A 23,697-nucleotide genomic window follows, 5' to 3' on the forward strand; every position below is an offset into this window, starting at 1 on the left:
GCTAATTTTGACTTTATTTTAATATTATTATTTTTAACAGACCGGGACAGGAAAATCCGTTAAAAATTCATAACTTCTTCATCCAACGTCCGTTTTCATCTGTCTTTTTACCGTTGTATTAATATTGACGAGACCTTCGATTCTTGTTTAGGTTGTGTCGGCTAAAAATCACTCGATCTAAAATTCGAGTTTTTAGCTGTTTACTGCTAAGCTGAAACTTAGAAAAATCATAACTTCCTCATACGAAGTCAGATTTGGGCATGATTTTTATGCATGCTCTCGGTTTAACGAACACTATGACTTTCGTTTAGACCGCTAAGGCTAAAAAGTACTTTATAGAAAATTCACTTTTTACGTCACTCAACGTCATGTCGGTTCTGTCACGAAACTTCGACAGGTCATAACTTCTTCGTTATAACTCGGATTTCGGTACTCTTTATATCTCCGGAATCCTTGTTTCAACCACTACAACTTTCTTCATAGATATCGGGTTTAGCTAAAGTTTATTTTCGACGCTTATTTTTATCCTTAATTCATTAAATTATAATAATTAAGCATAAAACACATAATAATCAAATAATACATCTTATTATTTCAAAACAAATTACAAAGGTTGGCCTAGACTATTACATCATCATTAATGTCTAGCCTAGAAACACGGACGTTACAACGTGTGCGTGACAAAGTTTTAGTAACAGGTTATAAATGAATGATTGAATCAAAATTAGCAACAACTATCGATCATTGTTCGGCCTATTTATCACTCTTAGATGATCATATATAAATGATATTTTTACAAGTATTTGAATAGATAGTGATGGAATAATTGACGCTGACACCATCGTTAGTTTGAATTTTCTGCCGCTAAATTTATATGAGGAATCATCATTTATAGCTCATGTATGGATCTCTGGCAATGCTAAATGTTCACCCTCCTCCTTCGTAAGGTGAAAATATAACTTTTGTATCATTTAAGAAAATGGTATTGATCATATTCGAAAAGTTTACTCAAACACTGTTTACACTATGACTATGGTGATTTACAGTTATTTTCTTCCGACACTACAAACAAAATGACATTTAGTGACATACATTTCTAATGTCACATCTTTTTTATGTCACTATAGTATGTTTTTAGTGACATATTTTATATGTCACTGTAAAATCAATAGATTTAATGGCACTTAATAATTTATGTCACTAATATTAATATTTATTGATGGCCTAAAAAGTTAAAATGTCACTAAAGATGTATGTATTGTGTTATATATTATTTTATATGCCACTACAGTATTATTATGTGATTTTATACATTTGTTATTTTTGTGCCACTAGAAAAATTCAATTACCGCTTTGTATTCCCGGCATTTATTGCTAAAATTTAACAATTCCCCAATTTCTTATACCCTATCGATCATATTTTGCAGCTCACAACATCATACATTCGGCCGATGGCGAATGTGCCAAGATCAAATAGGTGATTTTATTGGACACTTATCCATATTACGATCAGCAAAGTCAAATAATAAATCAACAAGATGAGATCATAAATCCTTATTGTGTTATCGCTCTTCTTCGAGCTCCTTCTTTTCGAATCTACTCAACGAGAATGGAGACGAGGAGTTTTCGGATCCTGTAGTCGCCGCCTCAAATCACGAGCTGAAGGAGAGGTTCTTCAAGCAACCAAAGAAATCTGAATATGATTCATGTGAGTTCCTTAACTTTCTAGATTATTAGTTTCCGTCAATGCCTATGCAACATGAAAGCAGAGAAATGTCGATTCAGAACCATGATCTTTTCTAAGAATTAGATTGAGAGTAAAATGTTGAGAAGATATTCATGTTAATGTGTATTGATATTGATGAATTATGAATTACACATATATACAGAGTATAAAAGCTACCTGTCTAACTGTTAACTCTAACTAACATCTAACAGCTATAGTTAAACTAACTGTACATTGGTTAAGCTAACTATGGTGTAACAAACTGAACTGAATTGACACGTGCTGACTTGATCTGAGTTTTAATATGCCCCCCTCAAGTTAAACCTTGGTGAATATCTCTAAGGTTTAACTTGAATAACAAATTCTGAAATTGTGGTTGACATAATGCTTTTGTAAAAATATCAGCAGTCTGCTCCTTTGTTGAAATGTGTTTTGGTCTAACAAATCCCATCTTATATTGATCACGAACCAGATGACAATCAATATCAAGATGCTTCGTCCTTTCATGAAAGATGGGATTTTCTGTAATATGAATTGCTGCCTTATTATCACACCATAATGTCACAGGAATATTCATCTTGATCTTCAAATCTCTGAGGATGTAACTGATCCACAAGAGCTCACAAACTGTTGCTGCTAGGCTCCTATATTCTGCTTCGCATGATGATCTAGACACTGTTTTCTGTTTCTTAGTCTTCCATGAAATTAAAGAAGAACCAAGAAATATACAGTATCCTGTTAGTGACCTTCTAGTATCTTTGCATGAAGCCCAGTCAGAGTCACTATAGGCTGAAATTGTTATGTCTGAAGATTTTTTATCGAAAAACAACCCTTTTGAAGGGGTTCCTTTCAAGTATTTTAGCACCTGTAATGCAGCTTTCCAATGTGTATCTGTTGGTGAATGCAAGAACTGACTTAATTGTTGAACAGCATGACTTATATCTGGTCTTGTAAAGTTCAAATATAGCAATTTTCCAACTAATTTTCTGTACTTCTTTGGTTCCTTCATAAGCACTCCTCCTTCTGTACTTAAATGCATGTTCTTGATTGATGGTGTTGAGGCTGGTTTAGCTCCAATTAATCCAACTTCAGATAATATATCAAGAACATATTTTCTTTGATTAACATATAATCCTTCCTCTGTTTTTAATAGCTCAATACCCAAGAAGTAACTAGCATTTCCAAGGTCTTTTATTGTGAAAGCCTTGTGTAAGTAATCTTTAACTTCATCAATCTTGTCTTGATTAGGTCCAGTTATTAAAACATCATCTACATATACCACTAAAGCAATGAATGATTGATTTTCACCTTTTGTGAATAGGCAATGATCATGTGAAGATTGTTGGAATCCAAAATCCAAGAGTTTGTTACAAAACTCTATATGCCATTGTCTACTTGCCTGTTTGAGACCATAAAGTGACTTATTCAGCTTGCAAACCTCTCCTTTCTTTGCCTTCTCATATCCTTGTGGTGGCTGCAAATACACTTCTTCATCCAGAAAACCATGCAAAAAAGCATTGTTGATATCTAATTGGTGTAAATTCCATCCTTTTGAAGTAGATAAAGCCAATAAGATCCTAACAGTGACCACTTTTGCAACCGGAGAGAAACTATCAAGGTAATCAATTACATAAGTTTGATTGTACCCTTTTGCTACCAGCCGGGCCTTGTATCTCTCTACTGTCCCATCAGGTTGTAATTTGACCTTATAAACCCACTTTGATCCAATTGGTTTCTTGCCCGGTGGTAGGGTTATAATGGTCCAAGTTTGATTTTCTTCCAAAGCTGTAATTTCTTTATTCATAGCATCAACCCATTCTGGATATTGACATGCTTCAACATAATTTGATGGTTCTTTGATTTTTGAAACAGATGTTAGGAAGCTTTTATGGGTTTGAGTTAAAAGGGCAGAATGGTAGTATGGAAAAGTAGGAGGGTAATGAGGAGATGTAAATTTCTTTGAATTTGGAGGTTGGGTAGGTTCTGAACCGTTAGTATCACAATGCATAACATAATCTTTATGACATGATGGTTGTTTTCTTAGTCTTGTTCCTGCTCTGAGATTTTGAACTTCAGGGGTATTATTGTAATTTTCAAAAAATTCTTCAATTTCTTCACTGCTCGTTTCTTCTTCTAATGGTGCTTCAAAATTTTCATTTTCATTGATGAGATCAATATCATCTGAGTTGTAATCATGAGAAGGAATAAAATCTTGAGTTTGAACTTCAAAATCTTGTCCCTGTTCTTGTACCATATTTGGTAATACAATGTTTTCACCCAACACGATTTCCTTTGCATTTTTGTATGGAAAAGAGATTCATAGAAGATGACATCTCTAGACATAATAATCTTCTTTTCTTTCAAATCATATAACTTGTAAGCTTTTTGACCATGATTGTAACCAATGAAGCAACACATGATAGCTCTAGGTTCAAATTTTGTTTTGTGAGGAATAGTATTGGTTGCAAAACATAAACAACCAAATACTTTGAGATTATTGTATGATGGGGTTTTATTGTGAAGTTTCTGAAAAGGTGTTTCCCAATTAAGCACTTGAGTAGGAAGGATATTGATGATGTAGGTGGCCATAAGAATAGCATGACCCCAGAAATGAATGGGTAATTTTGAATGAAACAACAATGACCTGGCAACTTGTAAAAGATGTTGGTGTTTTCTCTAAACTCTTCCATTCTGTTGAGGAGAATAAGAAACAGTCCTTTGATGAACTATTCCTAAAGAAGAGAAAAGGTGTTGACAATTGTGATTGAAGAACTCAGTTCCATTATCTGTTCTTATAACTTTGACAGTTGTTTGGTACTGATTAGAAACATGGCTAAAAAAATCAGATAAGGTTGAATGCACAAAAGTTTTGTCTCTTAGTAGAAAAGTCCATGTTGACCTTGAAAAATCATCAACAATGGTTAAAAAATAAGAAGCCCCTGTAATGGTTTTGGATTTATATGGTCCCCAAAAATCCACATGAATGAGTTGAAAAACAGAAATAGCAAATGAGTCACTACTTGGAAAAGAAAATCTTTGTTGCTTTGCTTGATGGCATGGAACACAAGGAGACATTTCATTGATAGTTTTCATTGGTATAAAACTCAAATGACTCAATACAGACTCAGAACTATGACCCAGTCTTTTATGCCATACATAATAACTATCTTTATTTTTAGCTTTAACAGCATTACACACATTGGAAGCAAAGAAAGACTCTATACTGGTAGAATTTAAACTGGAATTATCTAAAACATATAGATTTCCCATGATTTTGCCACGAGTAACAATTTTAGCAGTTTGAAGGTCCTGCAAAAGACAATAGGTAGGAAGAAAAATGAAAGCAACATGAGCAGAAGTTGCTAAAGCTTTTACAGATAAAAGATTGCATGTGAATTCAGGCACATGTAGAACATTTGTGAGTATCAATCGAGAATTAAGAGTGATTGAGCCAGTATGAGTTACAGATTTGATAGAACCATCAGGTAAAAATATGGGAGTATAAGTGGATACAGGGGTAGAATTATCAATAGAGGATAATTGTGCACACATGTGAGCTGTGGCACCTGTATCCAATATCCATGTTCTATTATTAAACCGATTACTCTTAAGAGAGTTCAAAAGAGATATGTTTATACCTGCAAAATCTCCAAAGTGAGACAGATTTGCAAAGTTAGCATCAGACTTCTGATTCGATTTGATGAACTGGCTGAACTGTTGAAGAAGTTGATTCATAGACTCTTCATTATTCAAGTTTGTATTCACACTTTGATTGATCTCAGCACCATTAACATTCAAAGGATTGTTACTCTGTAGATAGAAAGAATTGAAAGGAACATTGGCCATGTGTGCTGAATTGGAAGTATTCTTCTTCTTTTCTTTGAGTTCCTTGTACCAATCTGGATAGCCGTGTAACTTGAAACACACATCCTTTGTATGTCCAGTAATTTTACAAAAATCACAGTAACGATCACCATTATTTCTTGTTTTTGAATCATTTTTAGACTTTTGCGGAAATGACTTTTTCATGTATTGATTTGAACCAAACGATCTTGCAAGCATTGCAGACATTTCAACAGAGTTTGAAAATTTTATCTGGATTTGATGAGGGGGAGTACCTTAGCAGTAGCTTCCAACAACTTAAGATTGACCTCCTCAAGTGCCAGATATGAATGTTTTATTAATTTCATACTCTTTAGGGTGCTAGTTCCCTTTCTAACAAGCTGACCGGAATAGCGGCCCTCGCTTCTAGTCCCACTTGTAGCCTGATCGGGACTTCTTTCAACACTTAATTCCATGGAGTAAGCTTTGTAAACAGTTGGTAGAGGATCTAAAACAAGAATTTGATTGCGTAGGCCATCATACGAATCATTCAATCCCATAAGGAATTGCATCAATCTTGTAGAAGATGTGAAATCTGAAATAGCCTTAGACGAACCACAGGCACATTGAGGTAATTGAACAAGACAATTCAATTGATCCCAAAGTTGTTTGAGTTTTGTATAATACTTTGATAACGAAGAATCACCTTGAGAAATCGAAGCTATTTGCCATTGTAATTGATAGATGAGAGGACCATTGCTTTCCCCAAAATGTTCTTCCAGTTCATCCCAGAGTTCTTTAGTTGTTGTTGCGAATATGAATGCTCCAACGATTTCTTTTGAAATTGCATTTAATATCCAAGACCTGACCATGCAATCATTGCTTATCCATTCATCAAGCTCTGTTCCTGTTGATTCTGGTCGTTTTGATTCACCATTGATGAATCCAGTCTTCTTCTTAGCTCCAAGTGCAAGTTGGATTGAAAACTTCCACTGCATGTAATTCTCATTGCCATTCAGAAGATTTGAAACTAAAAACATGTTTGAATCATTTCCCTTCGCAGTAGAAGAAGAAATGTTGGTAGGATTAAAAGAGGAAGATGAATTGACATTCATGTCAACGATTGGATCAGAATTCATGATTAGAACAAGAATCAATTAGAAGAGATGGATCGTAACTGCTCTGATACCATTCTAATAATTAGATTGAGAGTAAAATGTTGAGAAGATATTCATGTTAATGTGTATTGATATTGATGAATTATGAATTACACATATATACAGAGTATAAAAGCTACCTGTCTAACTGTTAACTCTAACTAACATCTAACAGCTATAGTTAAACTAACTGTACATTGGTTAAGCTAACTAACTGTCCATCAATGGCTGTGATGCACGACAACAGTTCATAGTGAGTGCCTAACTCTCGTTTACCTTCTTAAATCTCTAAAAGGTTCTGTGAATCGGCCAATTTTCTGCTTCCAATGGATTGCAGATTTGCAGATTCTAGTTTCCTTTTCATGGTAACATGCATTCCTTTGATCTCTAAAGTTGAATTTGTTCATTTTAGATACTATTTAATGTTCCTTGGTTAATTTTGGTTTTAGGCCCCCAATGAAATCGAATTCATGGACATAGATTTGTGTCATTGTATCCACCTGGTATGAATCTTTACTCTCATTGTTTAATTAAGAGATTTGGGGTTTTATTGTCTTAATGCACATTATTTGTTTGTAAAAAGATATGCTCTTATAAATAACCATTTAAGTCTGTTCATTAGAATCAATTATTTTTCCTGATATCAGGTTGTGATGGCTTTATGGTTATAGATATGTACTCCTCAGTCCTCTGTATGTTTATGGTAAACAGACCTGTATATGGCTTCTTTGATGTCAAACAATATTATTGATGGGTGATTATATTGAATGTTGTCCCTCTAGTAGAGTGCTTTGTAGACTTGCAAAACCAGAATCCCTAATAGGGTTAGGGCTTTGCATACCAATTAACAGATATTAAGATCTAAGAGTAAGTAGAAAGTGAAGTAGCTAACTACTATGAAACGTGTTAAAGGTGATAGAGCTATCTTATGCATGTTTCTTACTTGTTTTTAGGCTGTCAAGGGGTGAATTTGGCTAAAACTAAAAGGTCATGAAACCTTGGTTCCACCTATAATCACAAAATTATAGAAATGTATGAAACCTGTGAACTTAGAAAACACATTATATTAACCTTTTTATGGTCATTTATCTATATAGAGTTATTCTTCATTCATCAACTTAATTAAAAAAATGAATTCATATACTCTTTTATCCCAATATATATATATATATATATATATATATATATATATATATATATATATATTATTTTCCTTATTTTAACAATTTGATTCTTTATAAATGAGAGAAAACTCAGAAAAGGTTGATGCTGCTAAGCATGTTGGAGATTTTTTTTGAACTAGTTAACATTCATATTGTTGTTTATATAATTAGGCATTAGTTCTTCGTATGATTACATCAAAATGAAGATAATGTTAATTCAAATACTTACTCACCTTCCAAAGATGCTTTACTTGAAGAAGCCTGCAAAAAGTATGTTGAAGCTATTCATTTAAACCTTGTCCTTCATGATGTGAGAAAAAACTTTATGCGACTTTGATTACACTTTTTCCTCTTAGCATACGTTAATTTTTACCTGTTGTCAAATCCAAATACAGGCTTATCATAACGAGGCTATTGTCCTATATGATAGAACCACACTTCATGGACACACAAAGGAAGCTAAAGAACTATGGAAGCATGCAGCAAATAATTATGAAATAGCCGTTAAACTAAACTAGAACAATCCACAGGTAACTTTAAAAAATATGTAGCTCTATTTCATTTGTAAATTCCGTGCTTCTTGTGTATGGCTTTATGATGAAATTAATTTCAGGCTCTTAACTACGGGGGACTTGCATTACTGGTGCTTCATTTTAATCTTTTTAATACATTCCTTAACGTTTTATATGTTGTATTTATGAATATTGATTAACATCAATAATGGGTGTCATAATTGTTCCGGTCTATGAAAAACGGACAATAGTGAGAAGTGCAATTAGTAAGGTATATGCAAATATTATTAAGATAACATTTTTTTCTTATAAATATTCACCATGAATGACTTATTATTAACCACATTTATTACTTATGAAGTTTCTGCAACAATATAGTTGCAATTTGATTTCTACTGAGCAATTTACAACACTGGCACTAGTTAGTTTATGTAATCTTTTTTCCAATATAATAACCTTGTGTACTATTTAGTGAATTTGATATGTTTGACATGAATACTCTTTTTTTTTTTTTTTTTTTTTTTTTGCAGTATGGATTTGCAAAAGTGTGGAGAAGAAGGTCAACTCCAATTAATTTTAAAGTTTTTTTGTTACTTTTGTTTTGGTATTTTTTTTATTTAGTGTCTATGTGGTTCAACATTTAAATTTACTTGGCGTTGATTTAAAAATATGAAGTTTTTATTATTTTTTACGTATAATAATTTAATGAACTTTTTTATTTTATATTGTAGCCAAACAATTGTCGTTATTAGCAGTTTAATTCTAGAATCACATTAAATACATAAAATACGTGCCACAAAAAGATTTTTATTGTATTGTGGCATATAAAAATGTGTCACTAAAACACCATAAATTCTAGAATTGAATTAGTATTCACTGGCACAATATATATGCCACATAAAACTTATCTTCTATTGTGGCAAATAATGAAGTGCCATTAAAGTCTCAAAATGTTGCAGCGTCACAACCGAAAAGTGCCACTAAAGGGTTTTAGTGGGAGCGCTACTAAAGGGTTTTAGTGGGAGCGCTTCTAGTGACACTTTTTATTTGTGCTGCTGATTATCCGAACAGCCTTTAGTGGCATTTTTTGGGCTTTTAGTGATATTTTTTTTGTGCCACTAAATGACATATTTTTTGTAGTGCGAAAAGTTTGGATAAACCTTAATTTGCCTTTGCAGCTGCTTGATGAATGATTACCTTCTTAAGGGGAAAACATAACTGGAAGGGAATTTAAAGGTAATATTATAATAAATACTGATGTGCAATAATATTCATTAGGTGGATCTAGCTGATGACGTGCCTTTTCACATGATTCATGTTTTGTGTACAGAAATTATATGTCCTCCAAATAAGTTTACAATTATTGGTAACGACGTTAACATATGTGTGTCATGCCCTAAACACATAATTGAATTATTTTAATTTTCTAGAATATATGTGAATAGTTTCTATGAAGATCATATATTGATGAGTATCTATCTCATAATTGTTTATACTGCAAGTGCCAAAATGTTCATACTCATGTAATTAATTAAAATTGTAAATCATATAATAACATATAAATGAGAAAATGACTTAATAGGGTAATATAGTTTTTATTTTGTACACATTTAGTCCGTAATGTTTTTTTGTCCACATTTGACCATTTAACTTGTTTTTTATATATTCAGTACTTATAACCGGCTACTTTAGGTTAAACCGGGAAAAAACGACTTTATAGGGTAATATAATTCTCATTTTGTACACATTTAGGTGTTGTTTGTTTTTTGTCTGTAAATTTTCTTGGCCTTTTCTGTTTCCGTCGCGCGGACCACGCGTAGACATTAGGCTTCGCAGACTATTTATTTTTTTGAAGATTGCAGACCTAAAAAGGTCTACGAGTCCTCTTCTTGACGTAGATGTAGAAATAACATGCTTTGTTGAATCCATGGTAGAAAAAGCTTTAAAATCTTAAAAATTTTGGTAGCAACAAGTTCGGAATATTAGTGACTGGAATGCTTATTCTAGTTTTTCCTTATAAATGTCATATATATAACATTGGACTATAGTAGTGGTCTTAGCCTGCTCCGAAAGGCCCATTCCGGAGAAAGTAGCTACTTTTCAAAGAAAAAATATGGTTATTATTTATAAAACATCCTAAAATATGGTTACATTACTCAATTTCCCTATAATAATAGTTTAAGGAGGGTGGGTCTCCATTTTTTCTGCTAAATAAGAGTCGCATCAACTTTTTGTACTTCTTATTCCATATTTCTCATCTATAAAACCCATGAAAATGGATCTTTCATGATCACATTTGGTATAAATAAAGAAGCACAAAGTACAAGATGAAAGAAGAAGAAAAAGGAAGAGGGAAGTTGTGGAAAAACATCCCGAAGAGGGTTCGAATTAAAAGGCTCGGTAACGGCATACACGATGTGATGTTCCCAGCGAAACCTAACATCCCAAAACTCTTTCTTTAGCATTCCCAAGCGATATCATCCAGCCTAAAATTTAAATACATTTTTCAAAAAAAAAAGATTATCCAAATGAGTAGTTTTAAAATATTCATATATCTTAAAATCGAGGTTTACCTTTTCACGTCGTTTAAAACAAATATTTATCTTGAACTAAATTTATTTAATTTTTTAATACATTAAATTTTTTAATACTTGTCACTCATAACTCATTTACCATGTTCCACGTGACCTCGGTCTGTAAGGTACGTTATGTGCTCTGTAATAGCCACATTTGGATGCTCTAAGGGTACGAATAATGACATACAATTTCTTCCCTATGACCATACCATTTCAATCAATAATCCCTATAATAAGCAACTCTTATACAATATGTATGGACATTTTTTAGCACACACAAACCCCTGTCACTAAATAATATTCTCTTTGAGTGTATTTGGCTTCATTCAGTAGAAACCATGACAATATATGTCTAATATAACCCATCAATAGGTATGTATTTATTCCTACCACTAGTTATCAAGCTAGAAAATCATAATTTTCCCTACGACTCATACCCATCCGAAAGTTTTATTAGCAATCCACTACAATGAGTCTGGACTACTCTCCTCTTTAATCACTTTTGATATTATTAAAGGGTCAAACGTTTTGATGTGTCAGCCTCCTCTTCCATTTTCGTTCCTTTTCCTCCATGTTACTAGAAGTTATACACTTTTTCAAAAAGCATTTTATAAAGAACATATATCAAAAATAGCATTAAGATATCTAAAAATTGGATAACATGTGGACACAAGGTCTAATCGACTAATGTTTTTCATCCATATTCCTAGGTTTTACTCTAATAATAAACATTCCTCTAGGAAATTCATGGAAGAATTTAGCATGGTAATATCACATGGTGTCTAATAGTTTACAATTATACCCATTTTCCAAGTATTTAGTCAGTTCTCTAGATGTTTTAAGCCTCCATAACATTATCTTCATGTGGTTTAAGTATATATACCAAAATCAAGGAACCTGGTTCACTTAAACCACAAATCTGATACCAACTTGTAACATTGAAATCTTGAATGAAGTACATGATGGGTTTTCTAGGTTACATTAAACTTATTTGCACAACAGAATTATCATAAAATCTAGTTATAGGCACATGTAACGTAGAGATCTATGTATTCTCTTATTATAGCAACATACTATTGAAATAATCACAAACCCTAGGTATAATCGAAATTGATAGATTGTAACATCCCAAAAATACAGATCAAAAATTAATTTTTAAAATCATTTAGTAAAAACCATAATCCATCAATATCATAATAAATCACAAATCGTATCTCTCAAAAACATCATGTCAAGTACTGTATCAAGATCATGTAAGAAAAATATCAGAGTCTAAACAATCCCAGGCTAAAACTGTGGTGTGTGCCATGCGATCATCCCGAGCCCTTCCCCTTGCTAGTGGAAGTAACTGAAACCAAAACTGAAAACTGTAAGCACGAAACTTAGTGAGTCTCCCCAAACTACCACATACCATACACATAACATGCAACTAGGAGATACGGGCCTCGCCCACACTCATGGAGATACGGGCCCCGCCCACACTCCGCTAACTGGAAGATACGGGCCCCGCCCACACTCCGCTAACTCTGAGATACGGGCCCTGCCCACTCTCAACTACTACGAGATACGGGCCCCGCCCACACTCGGCTACTATGAGATACGAGCCCCGCCCACACTCAGCTGCTATGAGATACGGGCCCCTCCCACACTCAACTACTAGATATACATACAAGTATCACACAAACAACAAGTATAACTAATCCTATCAATCAGGCATATATCCATAATCAAACTAAGCTGTGAGATACGGTCCCCGCCCACACTGAGCTAACTGGGAGATACGGGCCTCGCCCACACTCAGCTACTAACATAATCATACTATGGGCCGGCCTTGGTGTCGTAGACCCGTTCCTACTGAAGGAAACACACCTTGCAAAGTTGTCTGCAAAAACTCGCGGTGAGGAATATCTGATAGCTGCTCCAACGACTCCCTGACTATCAATATCACAATAATACTTAGTTAAAATCTGATAATCCTTCTCAGGGTGAAATTACCATTTTACCCTTAGTCAAAGTCAACATCCTAGTCAAAGTCAAAGTCAAGGTCAACTCCCAGTCAACCCCAACTCGTCGAGTTCCATGCTACTCAGTCTCATGGTCAACCGTGTCAACTCGGCGAGTCCCTTAACAAACTCGTCGAGTTCTGTCTGCCATAAAATCGGGACATCCCGACTCAACTTCTCGGGTCCCTCCTTGGACTCGTCGAGTTCCTAAACCCTCAAATCCAAAACTATGTCCAGCTCACTGATTCATCTCCTAGACTCAAAGAGTTCACTCATTAACAGAAAAATTGGGGAACCACGACACGACTCGAAGAGTCGCAAGAACAACTCGTCAAGTTCCCCATATGTCAAATCCATACAGTCGATTCTAATCAATTCCTATACCTCCAAATCACAGATCTGGACTCCTTATACTAGCATTACACGTAAAGTTGCTAACTTTACGTGTATGCATGGTGTTATGAAGCTAAAACACCCACCACAAGCTAAAATGGAGGTCCAAGTCATGGAATAGGGCCATGGTTGAATAAAGGCGGCAACTTTGAGCTTCTAAACCTCATGGGTGCCCAGATCTGAAGTCCTTACATCCCCAAGAGTTCAAATCTCGGAAATGACCTTGGAAATGGCCCAAAAGTGACAATATGCAAGCTCAAAAGAAGATCAAAGTGAATAGAAGCCAAGGTATAAGCTTTATACCTCTATCAAGACAGAAATGAGTCCTTAGCTTTGGATCTTCAGCCTTCCTCTTGCAACTCCAAGTTCTTGCTTCCTTCTTCTAGCTTTAAATCATAAAAATGGCAAGAAATAGCTCAAGATCACTCAAGGTTGATTAGGGTTTCGAGATTAGTGTTTGGAGGTGATGGAGGTGTTAGATAAGGTGTCTAAGTCCATAACTATTTCTGGTATGTACTTGACCCGACCCGGCATGGTCCATTTGGGTTGCATGGCACCATGCAATTGGATAAACTAAAATGAGAGAAATAACACTTATGGTTTATTAATATATTATAAGTTCTAATATATTAATAATATTATTTAATTAGTTTGATCAAGAATTAATTTAGAATTAATTAAGTGATCAAAAGATAACTAATTAAATATATGGGTAGATTATGTAAATCTTCCATATCTTATATAGTGGGATAAGAGTCTCCATGGATTATCAAGTTGGGTTCCACCCATAGGATGCTCCATGGATGCTCCATGGGAGTTACAAACCCGTGGGTCATGGAAATGAAGAGTCATGACACATTAGGGTTTACATGGTGTAACCTTAGATGTGTCAACACTATATAAGAAACCCATTCTCCACCAAAATAGGCTACACATAAGAAACAAGAGGGCTAGAGCCGATTTTGTAAGTGTAAGATTCTCTCAAAGTTTACTCCTTTGCATTTGGTGTTGTGTGAAGCATTTGAGGCATCACACTTGGGGTGCTAGGCTCACAAGGTTTCAAGGATCATAATCAACAACAAGGTAAGTTATTCTATCTTTCATTCAAGTTAAAAATGTTCCCCATGTATGCTAGATAGGAATATAACCTTGGAATTCAACTTTGCATGATTATTAGACAAACATAGATCCAAGGTTATTAGGGTTGCATGTACACTTAGGAAGTGTTAGAATGCTCAAAACCCATCAGTGGTATCATAGCCTGGTTCGTTTGTTGTTTTTTTTTGTGTGCAAACAGCTTGAAAAAAAATCGTTTTTCTGTTTTCTGCTCGTATGAAAGTTTGCACATTTGTTGCTGGAAATGGACTAGAAACATTACCCTAAACTGTTTTGATGTTTTAAAGCTTGTTTTAGATGGTGTAATGTTTATGCTAATCCATTTACAATGACAATTATTAAAATTACAAGTTTTTTTTTAAGTGTAATTTTTTATTCTTGAAAGTGTTCATATTCATGTTCTTGAACTTATGAAGATTAGATGATCATAGGAATTGTTTGTAACCTTCATGGTAGTTTAATTCATGATCATAATGTGTTTTAATGGAGTCCATAACTTGTCCTCAAGTTATGGAAAACCAAAAGTCTCACTTTTATTAAAGCCATTAAAAGAACACAAGAGTTATAAAAATGAAGAGTCTTCATTTTTATTACTCAATTAATTCATAAGTTATAAGAAATGAAAAGTTTTGGAAGTTTACAAAACTTGCCCTCAAGTTTTGGAACATGCAAAGTCTTGATTAAAACTTTAGTTCCAACCCTTAGAATTTTAAAAGTTAAAATTCAACCCTTATACTTTATAATATTATAAGTTACTAATATATATATGTATAACGTCAAGTCGTCTTACTGCTAGTACGCCTCATTCACGAAGCCGGTCTATAAGGGGGGTATAAGGTTGTTGCCTATAAAATGGCAACTTAATGGGTGTCCACTCTCACCCACCGCTTCCTTGATCGGTGGAGGGTCGTTAGCCGAACGGGTAAGACAAGGACTTATAAATTCTCATTAAAAGTATGATGAATATTATAAAGTAACTAAATGCTTTTATTAAATTCCCAATCTTAGTTACTTTAGGAAAATGTGAATAAGGTGCTAATCCATGAAATTACACTTTACACTTTGTTTAAGTCGTTGGTGGAGCGTGTGTGGTTAACCGGCACACTAACTTGGACTTAACAAGGTAGGTAAAGGGTGACTTAAGGTTTACCATAGCATCGGTGGAGCGTGTGTGGTTTACCGGCACATCGATTGAGTGATAAACCTTGAGGGTACCAAGTGATTTGCATGGTTACTTCACACCTCGTTTTGTGATCCTCGGTATCCCAGTCACAAAACTTGGAGGGCACACTCGAGATTGAAACATGCCTTTTAAAAGTTCATTGAATCTCAAAAGAATCTAGGAATTTCTAAGAACCAATTAAAAACCTAATATTTATATTTCGTTTTTCATGGTGGAAATTGGTGAATCGTCATTCACCTACCTTTCAAATATGTTATAGCTTGGATTACGGCATACCTCTTCTAAGTTATAATATATTGTGATTGGATCCTAGCCTTAAGATTACATTTGGGTGTTTTATTAAGGACTCTCTTAATATCTAAACTAATCTTGTTCTCTTCTTTCAGATGTCTTCAAACAATGTTGCTTCTGGCTCTAATCCTAATGGCTCCTTTACCCTTATGAACTTGTGTGGGAAAGTCACTTTTGATGGATCCAACTTCAATGAATGGATCAGAAACATCAGGATGATTACCCGCTACGAGGACAAAGAATATGTCCTTGACAAGGAGCTTAAGTAGATTGATGAGACCACTGCAACTCCCCAGGAGATCGCTGACTTCCGGGCACATGAAAGGGATGCTACAAAAGTGGCATGCATCATGTTGGCCACCATGACAGCGGAACTCCAAAAGTCCTATGAGGACTTCTACCCTTTTGAAATGCACCAAGATCTGATGGAAAGATACCATCAAAGTGCACGACAAGAGAGGTATGAAATCATATGCTCTATCATAACAACCATGATGAAGGACGGGGAATCCGTCACGAGCCACATGCAGAAAATGCAAAGGTATGTGGATCGGTTGCTGAAGCTTAATGTGAACTTCCCTGAGGAGCTTGCAATAAATATCATTTTGCACTCCTTACCATTGTGCTATGATCAATTCCGCATGACATATCACATGAATAAGGAAGAGGTCACACTCAGCAAACTTCAGGGACTCCTCAAGACCGCAGAAACAGGTCTTAAGGGTAAGTCGGTTGTTAACACTCCTACTCCAAACTCCGCCTCGGTTTTGGCAATCGGGAAAGGTAGAGGGAAGAAGAGGAAGAGCTCTTCGAAGGGTACCAAGGCTAGGACCCTTGATGACTCTTCTTCAAGTGGATCCAAGAAAGGTTTTGTCACTCCTTCTTCTGACCCTAAAGAGGCTGAATGCTTCTATTGCCATGAAAAGTCACATTGGAAGCGGAACTGCCCAAAGTACCAGCAAGATGTGAAGGATGGGAAAGTTAAACCCAACCATGTAGGTATTTACACTATCTTATCTAATAACTCACCCCATTCTAACTCTTGGGTCCTTGATACCGGTTGTGGTATTCATATCTGTTCTGATTTGCAGGGACTAAGAAGAAGTGAGAATGTGGAGCATGGAAGAATAAACTTAATCATGGGGAATAGGAAAGCTTTACCTGTCACCAAGATTGGAGTTTATACTTTATCGCTAAGTAGTGGGTTTAGTTTAGATTTGAATAAATGTTGTTATTCGCCAGAAATGGCAAGAAATATTATTTCCTTTCATGCATTGTATAAACAAGGTTTCACCTTTTCATTTGATAATGAAGTTGGTTCGATTAATGCTTTCTTTAATAATGTTCTTTATTTTAAAGCATTACCTTGTGATGGTGTGTATGAAACTGTATCTGTGGTTGATAACTTAGGAAATAATGTATTGTGTATTGATTATGTTAATGATAATAACTTGGATAAAGCATCATTATGGCATTGTCGTCTTGGACATATAAGCAAGAAACGCATAGGCCAACTCCAAAAGGATGGAGTATTGGAGTCATTTGACCTAAAGTCAGATGATAGTTGCGAATCATGCTTACTTGGAAAAATGACAAAGTCACCCTTCACAGGTTCTTGTGAGAGGGGTGAAGGTTTGTTGGATCTTATACACACGGATGTGTGTGGGCCCTTCAAACATGCCACAAGGGATGCTAATCGTTATTATTTGACTTTTACTGATGATTACAGTAGATATGGATATGTCTACTTAATCAAGCATAAGTCAGAGACTTTTGAGAGGTTTAAAGAGTTTAAACAGGAAGTCGAGAATCAATTGGGCAGGAAAATTAAGATGCTTCGATCCGATCGAGGTGGTGAGTATCTTAGTTCAGAGTTCCTCGACTATCTTAGGGAATGTGGGATTGTCTCACAATTGACACCTCCCAGGACACCGCAGTTGAATGGTGTAGCTGAGAGGCGTAATCGAACCTTGTTGGATATGGTTTGTTCCATGATGAGTCGAGCTTCGCTACCAATCTCATTTTGGGGGTATGCCTTAGAGACTGCCGCCCATATCCTTAATCTAGTTCCCACAAAGAAAGTTGCCAAAACTCCTCATGAGATGTGGACTGGTAAAGTACCCAAACTAGACCACATTAAGATTTGGGGTTGCGAGGCTTTCGTGAGACGCGAGACTCATGATAAGCTCGAACCTCGAAGTGAGAGGTGTATTTTCATCGGCTACCCACAGAAATCCTTTGGTTACCTCTTCTACAGACCTAGTGAGAATGTGGTCTTTGTAGCTAGGAGGGCTTTCTTTCGAGAGAGAGAGAGAGTTCATAAGCCAAGGAGACAGTGGGAGGCAAGTTGACCTTGAAGAAATTCAAGAGTCAAGTGGTGAAGGAACTTCAAACCCTAGCACTCAACTTGAGGAGGAAACTTCTGTTGAGCCAATTGACAAGTCTGTACCTCTGAGGCGTTCCACAAGGGTTAGGAATGCACCTGAGCATTACTATGGATTCCATATTACTGCGGAAGGTGATACACTTATCAGTGATGAGACACTGATAGGTCTGGATGAACCTAACAGTTACGCGGAAGCCATGGCAGGCCCTGAGTCAGCCAAGTGGAAAGAGGCAATGGACAGCGAGATACAGTCCATGTATGACAATCAAGTTTGGAACTTGGTTGAGAATGTACCAGGTCGTAAGACTGTAGGGTGCAAATGGATCTTCAAGAAGAAGACCGACATGGATGGTAATGTACACACTTATAAGGCACGACTGGTTGCAAAGGGTTTCTCACAAACTCCGGGAGTTGATTATGGTGAGACCTTTTCTCCAGTGGCCAAGATTAAGTCTATTAGGGTTCTGTTAGCCATAGCCGCATTTCATGACTATGAAATATGGCAAATGGATGTCAAAACCGCTTTCCTTAATGGAAAGTTGGGTGAGGATGTTTACATGAGTCAGCCAGAGGGTTTTGTCAACACAGAGTATCCTAATAGAGTGTGTAAGCTTGATAAATCCATTTATGGGTTAAAGCAAGCACCTCGCAGATGGAATCTTTGCTTTGATGAGAAAGTCAAGGAATTTGGCTTTTCTAGGAGTGAAGATGAATCTTGTGTATATGTCAAGGCTAGTGGGAGTATAGTTAGCTTTTTGGTATTGTATGTGGATGACATACTACTCATAGGAAATGACATCCCAACTCTGCAGGAAGTTAAGTCCTGGCTTGGGAAGTGTTTCTCTATGAAGGACCTAGGAGAAGCTGCCTATATTCTAGGGATAAGGATCTTGAGAGACCGGAGTAAAAGACTAATTGGACTTAGTCAGAGTACTTACTTGGATAAGGTGTTGAAGAGATTCGGCATGCAGGACTCCAATAAAGGAGAGTTACCCATCCAGAGTAATGCCAGATTGAGTAAGACACAAAGCCCTAGTACTGAGGCTGAGATAGCAGAAATGAGTCGAATACCTTATGCTTCGACTGTAGGATCGATCATGTATGCTATGACGTGTACTTGACCTGATGTAGCCTTTGCTTTGAGCATGGTTAGCAGGTATCAGGGGAACCCTGGCAAGGCACACTGGACTGCGGTAAAGAATATCCTCAAGTACCTACGGAGGACTAAGGACTGGGTCCTTACCCTCGGTGGGAGTGAAGACTTGAGAGTTGTAGGGTATAGTGATGCTAGCTTTCAGACTGATAGGGATAATTTCCGCTCTCAGTCAGGCTGGGTCTTTACCTTAAATGAAGGAGCAATTTCTAAGAAGAGTTCCAAGCAAGAGACAGTGGCCGATTCAACTTGCGAATCAGAGTATATAGCAGCTAGCGAGGCAGCAAAGGAGGCGATATGGCTGAAGAACTTCATTGGAGACCTTGGAGTTGTACCAGCTATTAAAGAGCCAATGGAAATTTTCTGTGATAGTGAAAGTGCAGTTGCCTTAGCCAAGGAACCAAGGGATCACGGGAGATCCAGACATATCGACAGAAAATACCATTTCATCAGACATCGAATAGAAGAAGGACTCCTCGTGGCAAAGAGGGTATCATCGGATGAGAATCCAGCAGATTCCCTCACGAAGGGACTGACTCGGGTTAAGCATCTCCAACATGCTCGGAGCATAGGGCTGAAGGATGATATTATATTTAGTAGTTAGATAACCTTGAAATTTGTAAAGTGTAATTGACATTAGATGATGAATAAAAGGTGTTTTATTTATGAGTAAAGTGTTGCTATCTCTTGTCGATCGTTTACTATATTTCTTTTGCATGTTTTGACTTCCAGAATAATTATGTGTGGTATATCATATTATTCGAACCTCCACAGTCGGTCATATGTCGGAAGTAGGTATGAATCAAGACTGTCATGATTGGTTGCAGAGGTCTAAGTTGTTGGACATGGCTACAACACTCATGAGTGCTCATAAGTTCTGAGCATTGGACTCAACCCACGCTCACTGGAATCACTTCACGGAATTTATCTCGAGTGATCGTGAGACGGTAATATCATATAAGTCTTCAAACCTAGATATATGATTTGTTACTTATGAGTTGGTTATGCATTGATTGTACGAAAACGCATTGGTAACTCGATGTTATAAAACGTGCTCTTGTGTATAATTCAATGAGTGGTAGAACAAACATATGAGTCGAAGTTTATCTGTTCCTTCTTGGATTAGAAGCTGATATCTGGGCCCCTCGATGATTTTGTTTTGACCTATGTACCGGGCCCGGTCAGAACTAAGTTGATGTGTTCAATTGAGTTCTATGTCAAACAAATCGGAAATCGGGAAACAAACTGCTGGACACAAAGTAAGACACTGTTCCATGTATTTGTCCGGCTGATATCTAGAACAGAGGATTATATGATCACTTATCTTAAATGGCGTATCATCATCTTCTCAGTTCCGAGAGACCTTGAAAGAGCTACGATTGCCGATCGGTTCCTGAAGTATTGCAGTTATAGTTATTAGACTTATCCAAGTGGGAGACTGTTGGATAAGGTGTCTAAGTCCATAACTATTTCTGGTATGTACTTGACCCGACCCGGCATGGTCCATTTGGGTTGCATGGTACCATGCAATTGGATAAACTAAAATGAGAGAAATAACACTTATGGTTTATTAATATATTATAAGTTCTAATATATTAATAATATTATTTAATTAGTTTGATCAAGAATTAATTTAGAATTAATTAAGTGATCAAAAGATAACTAATTAAATATATGGGTAGATTATGTAAATCTTCCATATCTTATATAGTGGGCTAAGAGGCTCCATGGATTATGAAGTTGGGTTCCACCCATAGGATGCTCCATGGATGCTCCATGGGAGTTACAAACCCATGGGTCATGAAAATGAAGAGTCATGACACATTAGGGTTTACATGGTGTAACCCTAGATGTGTCAACACTATATAAGAAACCCATTCTCCACCAAAATAGGCGACACATAAGAAACAAGAGGGCTAGAGCCGATTTTGCAAGTGTAAGATTCTCTCAAAGTTTACTCCTTTGCATTTGGTGTTGTGTGAAGCATTTGAGGCATCACACTTGGGGTGCTAGGCTCACAAGGTTTCAAGGATCATAATCAACAACAAGGTAAGTTATTCTATCTTTCATTCAAGTTAAAAATGTTCCCCATGTATGCTAGATAGGAATATAACCTTGGAATTCAACTTTGCATGATTATTAGACAAACATAGATCCAAGGTTATTAGGGTTGCATGTACACTTAGGAAGTGTTAGAATGCTCAAAACCCATCAGGAGGTTGGGGTGGAGGCCAGATATGATGCTTAAATAGCGTGCAAGCCCTAAAGATTAGGGTTTCATCAAGACTGTCCTACTCATCGAGTCAAGACTTCGACTCGTCGAGTAGCTCACTTAAAACCCGCGCATATTCTGCCTTCTACTCGACGAGTTAGGGTCACCAACTCGTCGAGTATCCCTTTCAAAATGAATAAATAAATAATTTAAGTGCATACCAGGAACCAGACGTTACAATTCTCCCCCACTTGTATTAGACTTCGTCCTCGAAGTCTGCTGCATCTGAAAACAACTCTGGGTAGTGCTCCCTCATCTCCTCCTCGGGCTCCCAAGTCCACTCCGAGCCCTTGCGGTGCTGCCATTGCACCTTTACCAACTCCACCCTCTTGTTCCTCAAATCCTTCGACTTCCTGTCAAGGATAGCTACAGGTCGCTCAATGTAGTTTAGGCTGTCATCAACCTGAATATCATCAAAGGGTACCACTGCTTAATCATATATTAAGCACTTTCGCAACTGAGAAACATGGATGGTGCTGTGGATCTGGCTGAGCTCTGCTGGAAGGTCTAACCGGTAAGCAACCCGACCCACCCGGGCCAAAACCCTAAACGGACCGAAGAATCTGGGGCCCAACTTTCCCCATTTCCGGAACTGAATGACACCCTTCCAGGGTGACACCTTCAGGAGGACCATGTCGCCCACCTGAAACTCTAAATCTGAACGCCTCTTGTCGGCGTAGCTCTTCTGCCGACTCTGAGCAGTCTGAAGCCTGCTTCGGACCTGCTGGATCCGCTCTGTATTCTTGAGTACTACTTTCGTACTCCCTATGACTCTCTGACCGACCTCACCCCAACAGATTGGGGTTCTACACTTCCTCCCATAAAGCATCTCGAAGGGAGGTCGATCTATGTCGGCGTGGTAACTGTTGTTATACGAAAATTATGTTAACGGAAGATACGTATCCCAACTACCACCGAAATCCAAAACACATGCGCGTAGCATGTCCTCGAGAGTATGTATCATCCTCTCGCTTTGTCCATCTGTCTGAGGGTGGAAAGCGGTGTTGAAGTGGAGACGAGTACCCATCTCCTCATGAAACCGCTTCCAAAATCTGGAAGTGAAACGGACATCTCGGTCTGACACCACCGAGACAGGCACCCCATGTCGTGCCACTATCTCACGCATAGATATCTCGGCCAACTTCTCGGACGATATGCTCTCCTGGATCGGGATAAAATGAGCGCTCTTGGTCAACCGATCCATGATGACCCATATCGAATCTACTCCACGTGCGGTCCTGGGAAGCTTGGTAATGAAATCCAAGGTGATATCCTCCCATTTCCACACGGGAATGTCTAGCGGCCGCATCTTGCCGTGTGGTCTCTGGTGCTCAGCCTTGACTTTCCTGCAGGTCAAGCACCTCTCCACATACCACGCTACGTCCCGCTTCATGCAGGGCCACCAGTTTCAAGGCGAAGATCTTGGTACATCTTTGTCGCCCCAGGATGGATGGAGAACCTCGACTTATGGGCCTCATCCATCAGAACCTGCTGTACTCTGCCCCAGTACGGAACCCAGACCCTCCCATGCAGGGTCAACAACCCTTGGGTATCATAATCAAATGAGGCCACCCGGCCTACAATCCTCTCACACTTCTGGCGCTCTTCCTTCAGTCCCTCAACTTGCGCCTCTCTAATCTGCTCCAACAGTGGAGTGATCACTGTCATCCTCAAACATACATCTCTAATCGGGAATGCTACCGCCTTGCGGCTCAGGGCGTCGGCCACCACATTGGCCTTGCCCGGGTGGTAAAGGATCTCACAGTCATAATCCTTTACCACATCTAACCACCGACGCTGCCTCATGTTCAGATTCGGCTGATCCATGAGGTACCTCAAACTCTTGTGGTCCGTGTAAATGGTACCACGGACCCCATAGAGGTAATACCGCCAAATCTTGAGGGCGAACACTACAACCCCCAGCTCTAAATCATGTGTCGGATA

General features: G+C 37.3%; 1 long non-coding RNA gene across 3 annotated transcripts; it reads left to right on the top strand.

Annotated features, from left to right (window-relative positions):
* The first annotated feature begins 1,393 nt into the window (after positions 1-1,393).
* Positions 1,394-9,098, top strand: LOC145125975 (uncharacterized). Of its 3 annotated transcripts, XR_013716237.1 has the most exons (7): positions 1,394-1,708; positions 2,294-2,935; positions 3,048-3,344; positions 7,001-7,070; positions 7,155-7,208; positions 8,264-8,398; positions 8,911-9,098. It is a non-coding gene; the product is annotated as an uncharacterized LOC145125975 (long non-coding RNA). The 3 variants fall into 3 exon arrangements; XR_013716236.1 differs by lacking the exons at positions 2,294-2,935; positions 3,048-3,344 and having other exon boundaries at positions 1,396-1,708; XR_013716235.1 differs by lacking the exons at positions 2,294-2,935; positions 3,048-3,344; positions 7,001-7,070 and having other exon boundaries at positions 1,397-1,708.
* Positions 9,099-23,697: the final 14,599 nt, after the last annotated feature.

Source organism: Lactuca virosa, chromosome 7 (genome assembly GCF_052849685.1).
Source record: "Lactuca virosa cultivar CGN04683 chromosome 7, Lactuca_virosa_CGN04683_v6, whole genome shotgun sequence".
NCBI classification, from domain to species: Eukaryota; Viridiplantae; Streptophyta; class Magnoliopsida; order Asterales; family Asteraceae; genus Lactuca; species Lactuca virosa.